This window comes from Cherax quadricarinatus, chromosome 50 (assembly GCF_038502225.1).
Source record: "Cherax quadricarinatus isolate ZL_2023a chromosome 50, ASM3850222v1, whole genome shotgun sequence".
Classification (NCBI taxonomy): domain Eukaryota; kingdom Metazoa; phylum Arthropoda; class Malacostraca; order Decapoda; family Parastacidae; genus Cherax; species Cherax quadricarinatus.
This window is the reverse complement of record NC_091341.1, coordinates 4,423,904-4,441,198: the sequence shown is the minus strand read 5'-3', so window position 1 is coordinate 4,441,198 and position 17,295 is coordinate 4,423,904.

The following is a 17,295-nucleotide window of genomic DNA, read 5'->3' as shown; positions in this document are numbered from 1 at the left end:
GAAGGGGTAAGGGAGCGAGCAAAGGGTTTTGTGGAAGGGGTAAGGGAGCGAGCAAAGGGTTTTGTGGAAGGGGTAAGGGAGCGAGCAAAGGGTTTTGTGGAAGGGTTAAGGGAGCGAGCAAAGGGTTTTGTGGAAGGGGTAAGGGAGCGAGCAAAGGGTTTTGTGGAAGGGGTAAGGGAGCGAGCAAAGGGTTTTGTGGAAGGGTTAAGGGAGCGAGCAAAGGGTTTTGTGGAAGGGGTAAGGGAGCGAGCAAAGGGTTTTGTGGAAGGTGTAAGGGAGCGAGCAAAGGGTTTTGTGGAAGGGGTAAGGGAGCGAGCAAAGGTTTTTGTGGAAGGGTTAAGGGAGCGAGCAAGTGGTTTTGTGGAAGGGGTAAGGGAGCGAGCAAAGGGTTTTGTGGAAGGGGTAAGGGAGCGAGCAAAGGGTTTTGTGGAAGGGTTAAGGGAGCGAGCAAAGGGTTTTGTGGAAGGGGTAAGGGAGCGAGCAAAGGGTTTTGTGGAAGGGGTAAGGAAGCGAGCAAAGGGTTTTGTGGAAGGGGTAAGGGAGCGAGCAAAGGGTTTTGTGGAAGGGGTAAGGGAGCGAGCAAAGGGTTTTGTGGAAGGGTTAAGGGAGCGAGCAAAGGGTTTTGTGGAAGGGGTAAGGGAGCGAGCAAAGGGTTTTGTGGAAGGGTTAAGGGAGCGAGCAAAGGGTTTTGTGGAAGGGGTAAGGGTGCGAGCAAAGGGTTTTGTGGAAGGGTTAAGGGATCGAGCAAAGGGTTTTGTGGAAGGGGTAAGGGAGCGAGCAAAGGGTTTTGTGGAAGGGTTAAGGGAGCGAGCAAAGGGTTCTGTGGAAGGGTTAAGGGAGCGAGCAAAGGGTTCTGTGGAAGGGTTTAGGGAGTGAGCAGAGAGATCATGGGCCAGGGAGTTAGCAAGTGGGTTAGAAAAATGGGCAAAGGGATAAGGAATTGGTGAAGGGGTTCTGAGGAAGAGGAGATGAGAAAGGTGTTGGAAAAGGGATCAGAGAACAAACAAGGGGTTTGTCGGACAGTGTTGGGGAGAGAGCAAGGGAGTGAACAAGGGTTAAGGGACGAGGCAAAAGCAAGAGTCCCTTGCCATCCCTGGCTGTATTTTACGACCCTGATATTGAACAGCACATGAGTTACTGACGGCCAAGTTTTCTTGTATCAGGTGTTGGCGTGTAAGTGTCTTCGCCAACATGTGTTAAAACGTCCCTCACTGCCGGCGCGTTTAGCGGAGGATTAACGAGCGCGTTTAATGGAGGATTAACGAATATATGCTTGCGTGTTAGGAAGGCAATTTGTTGGATTTCTGTTCCGCTAAAGTTGATGTTTTGGCTTAGGGAGGTGTGGGGGGGGGGAAGGCTGGCAGGAGGTAGTACATACTGGAGGTGAGAACGGACTTGTACTGCGTACTTCACTGTTCATTTCGGTCATACTTGTACTAAATCTGTTACATTCATTCACACAACGAGTACAGTAGCAATGGCATGCTTCCTATTTTTGTATTTACATGAATTGCTAAACCCATGTGGCTCCATACACCACGTGGAGTGGAGGCTCGATCCGCCCTCCATAACCTGCCTTGATAAAACACTACCTAACGTGTCATTCTGTCTAGAAATTGTCTGCACTGTATAATCTCGAAGCAGTGAGCACCTCTCATATATAACCTCGTTAAAGCCCATCCTCATGTGCCTCTTACGGGTTTAGGGCTTCCCAATTCTTGATAATCCTCTTTTGCCTAAGGAAATACTAGGGAAAGCAGTGTGGTTCGCTAAGTAGACATTCCCGTGGAAGGGACCTAACGCACTTTGGTGGTATATTCGTGCTGATGAAGTAGTTGGCAGACACTACTTTATTATGAGCTAATTAAAGACATCAACCATGGAGGAAATATCTATGCTGAGGCAGAATAGAGATAGAGATTCTTAAGGTCTTGAAACATTCCTAGGAGGGTGAAAGACCCTGCCTAGAGGAAGACCCTGCCTAGAGGAAGACCCTGCCTAGAGGAAGACCCTGCCTAGAGGAAGACCCTGCCTAGAGGAAGACCCTGCCTAGAGGAAGACCCTGCCTAGAGGAAGACCCTGCCTAGAGGAAGACCCTGCATAGAAGACCCTGCCTAGAAGAATACCCTGCCTAGAGGAAAACCCTGCCTAGAGGAAGACCTTGCCTAGAGGAAGACCCTGCCTAGAGGAAAATCCTGCATAGAAGACCCTGCCTAGAAGAATACCCTGCCTAGAGGAAAACCCTGCCTAGAGGAAGACCCTGCCTAGATGAAGACCCTGTCTGAGGAAGGCTCCAACAATATCTAGTCACTGAGAAAAGCTCCTGTATGTAAATGTCTGTAAATAATTAAAAGGTATGGGGCTTTGAAACTTAGTGTTTCACTCGGTGATGGGTTCACGACGGCCCCACCTGGGAATCACACCTCGAACCTTGTCTCTTGTTATCGCTCTGGGGTGATGGAGATAGCTTCACAAAAATTCCATTTCTCTTGTGTATGGGACAGGCTATCTTGAGAGATGGTAACTCCCAAGTGACTGTAACTACAGTAATGCTGGAACGAAGCCTTTGAAGCAGCCGTAGCTGATTCACTTGTTGTAATATTCAGCAATATCCTCATTGCTATACTGAAGTCTCCTGCTCAGGGTGATAGATTTCAACACCTTGTATGAGATACATCCTGCGTGATGGGACAAGACAGGGAAACTGAGCCAGCTAATCCCACATTGTAATTATATATCACCGTATATATCAGCAGCACACTGCTGATATACACGGTTCTGTGAGTGTCTTTCCTGTTACAATTTCCCTTTATGCAATGACCACTTACTGTGTCTTTATTTCAAAACTCCATTACATTCCTGGACACGGAAGCAGTTCGGTCCATTACATTATAGGTTTGAATTCTCTTTTGTGTCATTTTTATAGTTGGTTATTAGTTGTAATTTTAGTCCAATCTTTTGGCTTTCAAAAATTTTTGAATTTGTAGCGACCTTCTGGTAATCCCTCATGTTTTTCTTTTTTTTAGAATACATGTCTATTACGACTCACTAGTAATTAAGAACGAGAAATCATTATAACTCTAGTCATTATTACGATAATACTCTCCAATGACATAACCCACATTCATTGTCTATAACAAGGATCCCACTCCATATACTATCTACACTTGGATTAGTTGGGATCTCATTCCATCTTCAGGAATCCAGTGTTGGTCGGAAATTAAATGTCTTCTCAAAACCCAATGTCGTGTATAGAATTAGATAATTCATTCTAAACTAGAACTTCACCCGACTTCCAGGTAGTCGTGGCTATTCTATTTACACAAGCCGCACATACAATAAAAAATAGTTTCAATCTCCTGTATGGTGGTTATTTGTCTCTTCCTGTTTACTACTTGTCGACGGCCAGCGGAAGAGGAAACACACTAGATGGAAAAATAGACACAAATGCAGTATAATGATATTTTTTATTCACTACGTTTCGCCCACACAGTGGGCTTTATCAAGTCACAGACAAACAACAATGCCGGAGCGTACGTAATAATTAGTGGGATTTATATTAAGAAGTGTAAGCAACATAGAAAGAGTACATGAGTAATTTGCCCAGGTAGATCTGTTTGCGACTTGGTAAAGTCCACTGTGTGGGCGAAACGTAGTCAATAAAGAATCGTATTATACCGCATCTGTCAATTTTTCCACCGTGTCGGTATTTTATACCAATCATCTCCAGAAATACTAGAGCTCCCTCTAGAACAGGGGTTCCCAACCAGGGGTGCGAGACATCATTCCAGGGGGTGCGAGAAGCGTCCGTCTTAATAACAGGAAATTGATTCATTTATTACTTATTAATATTCAATAATCATAGTAAAATTACCTTTATCTCTATTTTCATCTCCTCATTTCAGATTATCATCATAACCCTTCACCATGTCGAAGAAAACGAAATGGAATGATGACTACGTTCGTTTTGGTTTCACTTGCAAGGGAAAGACTGATGTTTCTAATTGCAGTCAACTTATTGCACTGGTGAGGTATGTTCATGATGGTGCCATAAAGGAGAACTTTCTTTTCTGTGAACTACTGAAAACAACCACCAAAGCAAAAGATGTGTTTCAGTTTGTGAAAGACTTCTTAGCAATATATGAATTGGATATCCAAATTATTGGATCTGTGTGTACTGATGGCGCTCCTGCTATACTGGGAAATAAATCTGTTTTTTTTTTGCACTGATGTAACAGGAGATTCCATACTTGCAAGGTACTCGCTGTTTCCTTCATCGTTATGCTTTGGCATCAAAAACCTTGCCTCCAAAATTGAAGAAAGTCCTTGATACTTCAGTAAAGACCATCAACTGGATTAGGGTTCGTGCTCAAAATCACAGCCTTTTTTAAGTCACTTTGTGAAGATCTTGGAAGTGAACACACAGTTTTACTTTGCCACACAGAAGTCCGATGGCTCTCCCGTGGGAGAGTTTTAACCCGCTTCTTCGAACTGCCAGAAGAAATCAAAGTATTTCTGAAGGAACGTCGCTGTGATCTGCTTGAAGAGTTGGAATTGCAAAAATTCAATCAAATCTTAGCGTATTTGAGTGACATATTCACTCGTATGAATGATCTGAGTTTATCACTTCAAGGTAAAAATATAAACATGCCGAATTGCTATGAAAAGCTAAATGTATTCAAGACTTTGTAAAAGTGCACTAACTGCGCTCATTCCATTTGCGACAACTTACTTATGTGAATCAGGATTTAGTACTCTTCTGTCAATTAAGACAAAATCTAGAAATCGTTTAAATGCACAGGCAGACATGCGTGTTGCTATCACCAACAGTTCCCCGTTTTGAATAACTCACAAGCAAGAAACAGGAACAAAAGAGTCACTGAATTAAAATGGATTCGCAAACTTTTTTGAAGTCAGCCTTTTGATTTTATTATCTTGTACATATTTAAAGAAAGTAACTATTTTTTGTATGGTATATTCAGATGTTAATCGGAGACATCCTTTCTTGTCCATATGTTTGATTTTTTACATATTAAACAAATAAAATTCCTTTCTGAAGGTTCGAAAGTTAGTTCTTGATTTGACTTTTTTGTATATATTTCAAGCGAGAGTTATTATTTTTGTAATGTGTATTCAAATATCATTCTGTGATATGTTTCTTTTCTGTAAGTCTGATTTTTTTTCACATATTATATTAGTGAAATAAATATCTTTTAATAAAATTTAGTATGATTCTACAGCCTTTATCCTTGAACAAAGTTTGGAAATAAATGGTATAAAATACCGACACAATGGAAATATAAACACATATGCAGTATAATGTGATCCTTTATTGACAACGTTTCGCCCACACAGTGGGCTTTTTCAAGTCACAAACAGATCTACCTGGGGTGGAAGGTACGCGAGTATTTATAGTCAGACTAGACTATAAATACTCCCGCACCTTCCACCCCAGGTAGATCTGTTTGTGACTTGAAAAAAGCCCACTGTGTGGGCGAAATGTTGTCAATAAAGGATCACATTATACTGCATGTGTGTTTATATTTCCAGTGAACAAAGTTAAAATTGTAGGGGGTGCGAGGTTAGCGCAAATATTTTATAGGGGTGCGGGAGTAAGAAAAAGTTGGGAACCACTAGTCTAGAACATCACGAAAAATAATTTGACCATTTTTTTGTATAAATATATATCTTGTGTTTATTTCCATGAGTTATTATTTTTCTCTTTGTTTTCTTAAGAGAAAATGATCGTCTTGGTTATTGGGATTCAAGGTGACCCTCGTCACACCATCAGTAAATTGGAGGTGAAAATATTATATACTGGAGATGTTAAGTGGAGGGAAGAGGTAATAGGTTTGTCAGGAAACAGGACATGTGTCTCCTGACGCGGGTCTTAGTCATTGGAGCTTTTGGTCATCTGATCGAAGCCTTCCGCTGGCTTACCGGTCCACCACGTTAAAAAATTAAGGTATCAAGGGGTGATGTAATTGAGAAGCTGTCAGTTGTTTGGTGGACCATGAGGATACGTCTGATGAAAAAGATGAATCGAAGAGAGTTTGATTAATTAAAAACTCTTCATTTTGAAAGATTTTGCTAGAAATCGTAATAAGAGCAAACTTTATTTTTAATATTTCTCTCTCTCTCTCTCTCTCTCTCTCTCTCTCTCTCTCTCTCTCTCTCTCTCTCTCTCTCTCTCTCTCTCTCTCTCTCTCTCTCTCTCTCTCTCTCTCTCTCTCGAGTGTCTAATTCAGCTTCAGTGTATTTCATAATGTGGTTATGTGTATTATGGTGCATAATGTGTTGCTTCAGGCTTAAGTTAACTTGAGTTTCTAAGTCTCTGGGAGTTTCACTACTATAAATGTTTTTGTGTCTGGTAACTTTTGTAAGTTTAGAGGAAGTAATGGCTGCAACTATATTATTGCCGCAACTATGTAACCCTGAGATATTATTGGCATTGCTGTCTGTAAGGAACACTGGAGTGTATCAGTGTTCTGAGGTTATTGTTTTAATGACACTTATTCTACAGTATTTTATCACTGTTATGAGATAACTTCATAAAAAATATTTTTTTTTTATTTTTGACATTCGCCCAGGCAAAAACTTAACGTATTGAGCTTGTCTTTGGATTTTGATAACCCCGAAGTGTACAAACTAGGAGTTAAACTTCCAAAATGGGGTCATTCAGGGACTCTTTGCCTCAGTTTTCGCTAAACCATCCGATTCGACACTGCCTCACTTACGTCGTTGCCTGAGTAAGATAGCGACACCAGTATCGTCATTACTAGTGTTGACAAGTAGGTGTAGCATTCTGTGTTACCAACACAGAATGCTACACCTACTTAACAATGTCAGCGTTTACCTAACTAATACTCTGGAACAAATGTATGAGTTAACCAAAGATTATTTCTACAAAGCTTAACAAATTTTGGAATGCGCCGAGCAAGGAAAGAAACTCGTGCACTCTGTTACCTACCACTTCTAAACCATCCATCATGTGCGGTCTAAAACTTATAAACCATTACTTCAGGCACGGGCAGTGCCCTGTATAAATTAGCAGACATTGTTGATAAGCCTCTTTCAGACTATTATGCACCGTCAGTGACTTGCTGCTCAGACATACAGATGATCTTCTGTATCACTTAAGGAACACCAACGTTGCCAACATTAAGTTAGCTAGCCTTGATGTTTTCCCTCTCTTTACCAAGTTACTCTTAGACTAGACCAGTGTTCTCCATAGGCAAGTCTCTCGTTGTTAGGTAAGACACATATGCAACAGTTAGGTATCTTTATTTCGAAACGTTTCGCCTACACAGTAGGCTTCTTCAGTCGAGTACAGAAAAGTTGATAGAAGCAGAAGATACTTGAAGACGATGTAATCAGTCCATCACCCTTAAAGTTTTGAGGTGGTCAGTCCCTCAGTCTGGAGAAGAGCATTGTTCCATGGAATGAAACAATATGGAGATGAAGTGACAGGATGGAGCCTTATATAGCGCCAAGAGGTGAGACGTAGGTCACTAGAAGAGGTAAGAACTCAGATGCTCCATCCTGTCACTTCATCTCCATATTGTTTCATTCCATGGAACAATGCTCTTCTCCAGACTGAGGGACTGACCACCTCAAAACTTTAAGGGTGATGGACTGATTACATCGTCTTCAAGTATCTTCTGCTTCTATCAACTTTTCTGTACTCGACTGAAGAAGCCTACTGTGTAGGCGAAACGTTTCGAAATAAAGATACCTAACTGTTGCATATGTGTCTTACCTAACAACCTGTCGGTATTTTATACCATTTTAATGTTCAGGCAAGTCTCTCATTAACATGATTTACCCTTACCGTACTGTGATTCTGCTAGCTTATCTAAATTATGAAATAGTTTTAAATTCATCGTATATGAAAACAAAGCTTACAAACATTTATTTGGAATGGCAGTGGGTTCACCTCTCAAAGCAGTGTTGGCCAATATATTCATGGAATGTATGGAGACCGAGACTTTTAACATCGACGGCGTTTCGTGGATGAGACATCGATGACGTTCTGATCAAAGCCCTCAATAACTCGGCTTAGTAAAACCGTCCTAACGATTTCAACAACGTAGACCCTTTGCTACGATTCGCCTAGGAAAATGAGATAAGCAACACCTTCACGTTTCTGGATGTCTTCATCCACAGATCTACTGTGTTTTTAGCATTTCACATATATCGTAAATCTACCAAACAAAATCCTCTCGTATACTGTTAGTTACACCATGACGCCAAAACTAAGGTGAAATTCTGATCAGTATCATCACTGGCAGCCCCGAGTTCAATGAAGAACAATGCCGAAAGAGTCGTATATTTTTCTGTGGTTGTAATGCCAGAGTCATACAAGACTGCAAGGAACAACTATGTAGACAATCGATATACAGTGAACTGAGGAAAAACCCTGGAAGATACACCGTATACCCAACAGGTAGTGTTTCCGCTCTCTCAAGATACTTCACAAATAGCTCACACTGTCGCGAGAATACTCTACATGTTTTGGTAAGCAATGACCCATTATAGTCACAACCGAAACACCATTTTAAGTTTAGTTACTATGCTGTGGGCTATTTGAGACATATTTTTCATTCGAGGGTTACTTAATGACATCAAAAACAGTCACAGTAATGATCACGTCCTCTACGATTCAGGAAGTTGCCAGGAACAAAGGCTCCACCAACAACAGCAAGAAAGAGTTGTTGAAATTGCCAGAGACTTAGCAACTCTCGCGTTAATGACCACAAGTGTGCCTTCAGAATTGGTAATTTGAACAACGTGTGCATCATGCACCGTCATACAAATAGCCACATCATGACTTAGATTGAATTAGCAATCCAAATGGGAGATAAATTTTAAAAGAAACTATAGTAATGGAAGAATTATGGACAGTATGTTAGGTAAAAGGTCACAAGTGCAACTAATGTGTCATTTTATTGTGGTAACGTTTCGCTCTCCAGGAGCTTTGTTAAACCGCAATGGCTAGACAAAGCTCCTGGAGAGCGAAACGTTGCCACAATAAAAGGTCGCAATAGTTGCACACGTGTCCTTTTAACATAAAGACACTAGTGTAGTGTCTGTTATCACGACTTTACATCACAGTCGTAGAAAATATACTTTATTTAGCTTGTTAAACCTTCAATAGTTCACTTGACATCTCTCCTCCCGCCTGTACAGTGTTTCACTTCTCCTTATCTCTCCTGACTTCACAAAGCCAACGCTACAGATCAAACATTTCATTAATAAAGTTTCTTAAAGTTTAATAAACTTGGCATTCATTTCCCTCTCTCTCTCTCTCTCTCTCTCTCTCTCTCTCTCTCTCTCTCTCTCTCTCTCTCTCTCTCTCTCTGTCTAGAACAAGGAGGGGGGTGGGGGCCCCCGACACACCTTCATGAATACAAAAAGTATAATCCATGCGTCCCCCGGCGCTGGTGTGTTCTCGTTTAATATCAATAAAAGATCCTCCGATCTTTATTTTAGGGAATTTAGCGATCCCTGGGGACTGCTCCAGTCTCAGGAAAAACTTTCACTTGTCACCAGGTGAGAACTCTGTGTAATTAACACACGTGCGTGCGTGAGTGCTCGCGCGCGCAAAACACACACACACACACACACACACACACACACACACACACACACACACACACACACACACACGTGTGTTGTCCGAGACGAGGTGTCAGAGTGGGTGCATGTGTCGAGTGGGGTTCCACAAGGGTCAGTCCTACCTTCGGTGCTGTTTCATGTATATGTGAATGTAAAGTAAAAGGACACAAGAGCAACTAATGTGACATTTTAGTGTGGCAACATTTCGCTCTCCAGGAGCTTTGTCAAGCCGTTATGGCTTGACAGAGCTCCTGGAGAGCGAAACGTTGCCACAAAATGTCACATTACTTGCACTTGTGTTCTTTTTCTTTACATGTTGTCGGTAATTCTAAAACATATATACTATATGTGAATGATATGATGGAAGGGATAGATTCAGAGGTGCTTCTGTTTGCAGACGATATGAAACTAATAAGGAGAATACAAACGGAAGAGGATAAGGTGAGCCTACAATGGGATCTGGACAGGCTGCAAGCCTGATGTGACAAATAGCTCCTGGAGTTCAATCCCAGCAAGTGTAAAGTTATGAAGATTAGGTAGGACAAAGGAGACCGCAGACGGAATACAGCCTAAGAGGCCAGAGGCTGCAAAATTAACTCAAGGAAAAGGATCTTGGGGTAAACATCATACCGAGCACATCGCCTGATCCGCACATTAACCAAATAACTGCTGCAGCGTGCGGGCGCCTGGCAAACCTGAGAACAGCGTTTCGTCATCTAAGTGAAGAATCGTTCACGACACTGTACATCGTGTACGTCAGACCCATATTGAAGTATGCAGCACCAGTATGTAACCCACACCTGGTCAAACACGTCAAGAAATTAGAAAAAAGTGCAAAGGCTTGCAACGAGACTAGTCCTGGAACTGAGGGGTTTATCCTACAAGGAGAGGTTAAGGGAAATCAACCTGACAACACTAGAAGACAGGAGGGACATGATAATATATAAAATGCTGAGAGGAATTGACTGAGTGGATAGGGACAGAATGTTTCAGAGCAACAAGGGGTCACAACCGGAAGTTAAAAACTCAGATGAGCCACAGGGATGTTAGGAAGTATTTCTTCAGCCACGGAGTTGTCAGGAAGTGGAACAATCTGGAGAGTGATGTAGTGGAGGCAAGTTCCATACATAGCTTTAAGAAGAGGCATGATAAAGCTCAAGGAGCAGGGAAGAAAGGAACCAGAGAAGAAAGGAAGGGAGAGAGTGGACTAGTAGCGACCAGTAGCGACATAAACTTTCTGAGAGATAGGAAATATAGTCACAATACTTAAAGGAGACAGGAAGCATTAAACATCAGGTCGGTATCGTATGTCAGGTAATGGATAAGATAATGGTGAGTGAAGCGGCTCTTAAAAAGAAGTTTCATGACGACCAGCACTAGTTTCAAAACTGAGAAGTGAGAGAGAGAGAGAGGGAGGCAGGCATGCGTGAACCGTACATTCTTGGACTGCAAGAAGGTATTTGACACCATTCATCACAAGAGCACACGATCGGAGACAAGATCTCAAGAAACAGACAGAAATAACAAGGAATGTACTGAAGTGGATCAAAGCGTTCCTTACGGGCGAGAGACAGTAATTATCCGCGAGCAGGAGTCAGAACCTGGAGAATTAGACAGTTTTTGGTATACGTAGATGATATACCAGACGTAAGTTATATGTATCCCTCTGTAGTAAATGATAAACCAGAAGTAAGAGATATGTATCCCTCTGTAGTAAATGATATACCAGACGTAAGTTATATGTATCCCTCTGTAGTAAATGATATACCAGAAGTAAGAGATATGTATCCCTCTGTAGTAAATGATATACCAGACGTAAGTTATATGTATCCCTCTGTAGTAAATGATAAACCAGAAGTAAATGATATGTATCCCTCTGTAGTAAATGATATACCAGAAGTAAGAGATATGTATCCCTCTGTAGTAAATGATATACCAGAAGTAAGAGATATGTATCCCTCTGTAGTAAATGATATACCAGACGTAAGTTATATGTATCCCCTCTGTAGTAAATGATATGCCAGAAGAGATATGTATCCCTCTGTAATAAATGCTCATTTGGCGAATTTTAGATTAGCCAAACGAGCGATTTCAGGAATTTCAGCAAAGGATCATTCACGATACTTTATTCGATATATCCCTAAGAGAGGTTCCTTGATGCTGGTGAGGGGCTCTTGATCTGGGGAATTGGATCTGTGCTTCAATTCCCTGAATTGAGCCTGAATACTTTCCATTCCCATCCCCTCAGTTGCTGTATAATCTCTACGGGTTTAGCGCTCCCCACGATAATTATTCGATGTATGTCAAGACCATCTTGGAGTACGTAGCGCCAGCATGAAACCATAACGTGATTAACGACATAAAGTAACCGGAGCAAGTTTGCTAAGAGACTAATGCCACTTTAAGGGGATTAGTGCCACTTTAAGGGGACTAGTGCCACTTTAAGGGGGACTAGTGTCACTTTAAGGGGAATGAGCTAAAAAGAGAAACTAAAGGAACTAAACGCCATTAGAGGATAGAGGGACCAGGAGAGACATGATAATGACATACATATTACTCGGTTTAAATGACGCAGATGTTCCACTGAGATGTCAGGAAGTATTTCTTGAGCGTTAGGATGGTCAGGAAGTGGAATAGCCTTGATAAACTAGTGGAGGCAGACTCCATGCAGTTTCAAGAAGAGGTGTAACAGGGCCCACCAGGCTAGGAAATAATACATCCGTAAACTATCACCAGAATAGAGAGAAAGTGGATGGTAGAGGACAGTAGTTGATGACAGTGGATGGTAGTTGATGACTGTGGATCGTAGTTGATGACTGTAGATTGTAGTGGACGGTACGGGGATGGTGGTGCATAATAGTGGACGTTATGGGGATGGTAGTGGATAGTAGTGGACGGTACGGGTATGGTAGTGGATGGTAGTGGACGGTATGGGGATGGCAGTTGACGGTACGGGGATGGTAGTGAACGGTACGGGGATGGTAGTGGATGGTAATGGACGGTACGGGGATGGTAGTGGATGGTACGGGGATGGTTGTGGATGGTAATGGACGGTACGGGGATGATAGTGGATGGTACGGGGATGGTTGTGGATGGTAATGGACGGTACGGGGATGATAGTGGATGGTACGGGGATGATTGTGGATGGTAATGGACGGTACGGGGATGGTAGTGGATGGTACGGGGATGGTAGTGGATGGTACGGGGATGGTAGTGAACGGTACGGGGATGGTAGTGGACGGTACGGGGATGGTAGTGAACGGTACGGGGATGGTAGTGAACGGTACGGGGATGGCAGTGAACGGTACGGGGATGGTAGTGAACGGTACGGGGATGGTAGTGGACGGTACGGGGATGGTAGTGGATGGTACGGAGATGGTTGTGGATGGTAGTGGACGGTACGCGGATGGTAGTGGATGGTACGGGGATGGTAGTGAACGGTACAGGGATGGTAGTGGACGGTACGGGGATGGTAGTGGACGGTACGGGGATGGTAGTGGACGGAACGGGAATGGCAGTGGACGGTACGGGGATGGTAGTGGGTGGACGGTACGGGGATGGTAGTGGACGGTACGGGGATGGTAGTGGACGGTACGGGGATGGTAGTGGACAGTACGGGGATGGTAGTGGACGGTACGGGGATGGTAGTGGACGGTACAGGGATGGTAGTGGACGGTACGGGGATGGTAGTGGACGGTACGGGATGGTAGTGGACGGTACGGGGATGGTAGTGGACGGTACAGGGATGGTAGTGGACGGTACGGGGATGGTAGTGGACGGTACGGGGATGGTAGTGGACGGTACGGGGATGGTAGTGGACGGTACGGGGATGGTAGTGGACGGTACGGGGATGGTAGTGGACGGTACGGGGATGGTAGTGGACAGTACGGGGATGGTAGTGGACGGTACGGGGATGGTAGTGGACAGTACGGGGATGGTAGTGGACGGTACGGGGATGGTAGTGGACAGTACGGGGATGGTAGTGGACGGTACGGGGATGGTAGTGGACGGTACGGGGATGGTAGTGGACGGTACGGGGACGGTAGTGGACGGTACGGGGACGGTAGTGGACGGTACGGGGATGGTAGTAGAGGGCAGTGGAAGGTACAGGGACGGAGGGAAGATAGTAGATCAAGTCTCAAGTTGTTGACAATATAATCAGCCAGCACTTGCACACGTCTTCAGTTTTTAACACCCGTTTCTTCCTCCTCTCTCCTTCCCACTTACCTTCTTCAACTCCACCATCATTAACTCCTTCCCCTTCTCTCCCATTTCCTATTTAGCTGGTAGTAATGGAAGATTGACTTTTCTATAGATGTGAATGTTGTACACACAGAAAAATAGTCACAATTAAATTATATTTAGCTCCTGTTTTTAAAATAATAATAAGGGTTTATCACCCTCAAAGTAGTAGTTTTGAGGTGGACAGTCCCTCAGCCTGCAGAAGAGTTCTGCTCCGTAGTCTGGAACACTGCGAAGCTGAAGCCTCAGAATGTAGATGAGGCGCAGTAATTCTTGAAGACACAAGAGGCGGGGCTCATCTTCGATAACTTTATTGCCTGACCAAAGTTGCCAGCGAGAAAGGTTGGATTTGAGAGGGACCTACCCAGTAGGCTTACAACACTGACTCTCAATTGTTATATTCTTGCTTCTACTAGTGAGTCCCGCCTCGTCTGTCTTCATGATTTTCTGCGCCTCTGTTTAGGCAGAATGTAAGTCGTCATTTTGTTGCTTCAGCTTGACGTTGTTCCAGGTTATACAGAAGAACTCTTCTCCAAGCTGAGGGACTGACCACCTCATAACTACTGCGACGGTAATGGACTAATTACATCGTCTCTACATCTCCACTGCTTCTGCTTCCTCCTCTGTATTCGACTGAAAAGACTTTGTAGAGAAAACATTTCGGAACAAAGCTAACTGTTATATATTTTTTTACCTATCCAATTTGTCTTATTTTCATTAATACTGGCAGTTCGCCTTTGTATCTTACATGACACACTCTTTCACACTGCCCTCGCGAGCAGTTTTAAACCAACTACAGAGCTTGGAAAAGTAATTTGACCAAACACAGCTCAATGAAGCTAAAAAAAAAAACGTATTAGAAAGTAAGTTATCACTATGTATACAAGACTGGATGAAACGACGCTTGGGGAAGAAAATAACGTTGGAAAAACAACGCCAATTTCGTTAATGCGGGAGGGCTTATCGCGCGCTCAATAAATCGTTTAAAAATGTACGTTTTCAAAGGAGGATCTGGCCCCACACGACCCAACCCAAGATTGATGACAGATAGAGACGCATTATCTGGTCAGTGATGTTTACATTATTCCACAGTCACGAAATTATCAGCAACAATATTTTATTTGTCTCGCCCATATTGTGGTAACTTGATCTCGCCCAACACAGTGGTAGCTTTATCTTCCCCAACACAGTGGTAGCTTTATCTTTCCCAACACAGTGGTAGCTTTATCTCGCCCAACACAGTGGTAGCTTTATCTCGCCCAACACAGTGGTAGCTTTATCTCGCCCAACACAGTGGTAGCTTTATCTCGCCCAACACAGTGGTAGCTTTATCTCGCCCAACACAGTGGTAGCTTTATCTCGCCCAACACAGTGGTAGCTTTATCTCGCCCAACACAGTGGTAGCTTTATCTCGCCCAACACAGTGGTAGGTTTGTCTCGCCAACACAGTGGTAGCTTTATCTTCCCCAACACAGTGGTAGCTTTATCTCGCCCAACACAGTGGTAGCTTTATCTCGCCCAACACAGTGGTAGCTTTATCTCGCCCAACACAGTGGTAGCTTTATCTCGCCCAACACAGTGGTAGCTTTATCTCGCCCAACACAGTGGTAGCTTTATCTCGCCCAACACAGTGGTAGCTTTATCTCGCCCAACACAGTGGTAGCTTTATCTCGCCCAACACAGTGGTAGCTTTATCTCGCCCAACACAGTGGTAGCTTTATCTTCCCCAACACAGTGGTAGCTTTATCTTCCCCAACACAGTGGTAGCTTTATCTTCCCCAACACAGTGGTAGCTTTATCTTCCCCAACACAGTGGTAGCTTTATCTCGCCCAACACAGTGGTAGCTTTATCTCGCCCAACACAGTGGTAACTTGATCTCGCCCAACACAGTGGTAGCTTTATCTCGCCCAACACAGTGGTAACTTGATCTCGCCCAACACAGTGGTAGCTTTATCTCGCCCAACACAGTGGTAACTTGATCTCGCCCAACACAGTGGTAGCTTTATCTCGCCCAACACAGTGGTAACTTGATCTCGCCCAACACAGTGGTAGCTTTATCTTCCCCAACACAGTGGTAGCTTTATCTTTCCCAACACAGTGGTAGCTTTATCTCGCCCAACACAGTGGTAACTTGATCTCGCCCAACACAGTGGTAGCTTTGTCTCGCCAACACAGTGCTAGGATAATGTTACCTGGGTCTTATAACAATGCTAGGATAATGCTATTTGTATCTTGTAACAATGGTAGGATAATGCTACCTGGGTCTTGTAATAATGCTAGGATAATGCTACCAGGGTCTTGTAACAATGCTAGGATAATGCTACCAGGGTCTTGCAGCAATGCTAGGATAATGCTACCTGGGTCTTATAATAATGCTAGGATAATGCTGCCAGGGTCTTGTAACAATGCTAGGATAATGCTACCAGGGACTTGTAACAATGCTAGGATAACGCTACCAGAGTCTTGTAACAATGCTAGGATAATGCTACCTGGGTCTTGTAATAATGCTAGGATAATGCTACCAGGGTCTTGTAACAATGCTAGGATAATGTTACCAGGGTGTTGTAACAATGCTAGGATAACGCTACCTGGGTCTTGAAACAATGCTAGGATAATGCTACCAGGGTCTTGTAACAATGCTAGGATAATGCTACCAGGATCTTGTAACAGTGCTAGGATAATGCTACCAGGGTGTTGTAACAATGCTAGGATAATGCTACCAGGATCTTGTAACAATGCTAGGATAATGCTACCAGGGTCTTGTAACAATGCTAGGATAATGCTACCAGGGTCTTGTAACAGTGCTAGGATAATGCTACCAGGGTCTTGTAACAATGCTAGGATAACGCTACCAGGATCTTGTAACAATGCTAGGATAATGCTACCTGGGTCTTGTAACAATGCTAGGATAATGCTACCAGGGTCTTGTAACAATGCTAGGATAATGTTACCAGGGTGTTGTAACAATGCTAGGATAACGCTACCTGGGTCTTGAAACAATGCTAGGATAATGCTACCAGGGTCTTGTAACAATGCTAGGATAATGCTACCAGGGTCTTGTAACAATGCTAGGATAATGCTACCAGGGTCTTGTAACAATGCTAGGATAATGCTACCAGGGTCTTGTAACAATGCTAGGATAATGCTACCAGGGTGTTGTAACAATGCTAGGATAACGCTACCAGGGTCTTGTAACAATGCTAGGATAATGCTACCAGGGTGTTGTAACAATGGTAGGATAATGCTACCTGGGTCTTGTAACAATGCTAGGATAATGCTACCAGGGTGTTGTAACAATGCTAGGATAATGCCTCGTATATTAATAACATTACTTTGATCATTGCTAGGATAAATGCTTTTATATTTTATAATATTGATTTGATAATAGTTCATATATCTTATATTTTTTAGGATAATATAATGGCTCTTACAGT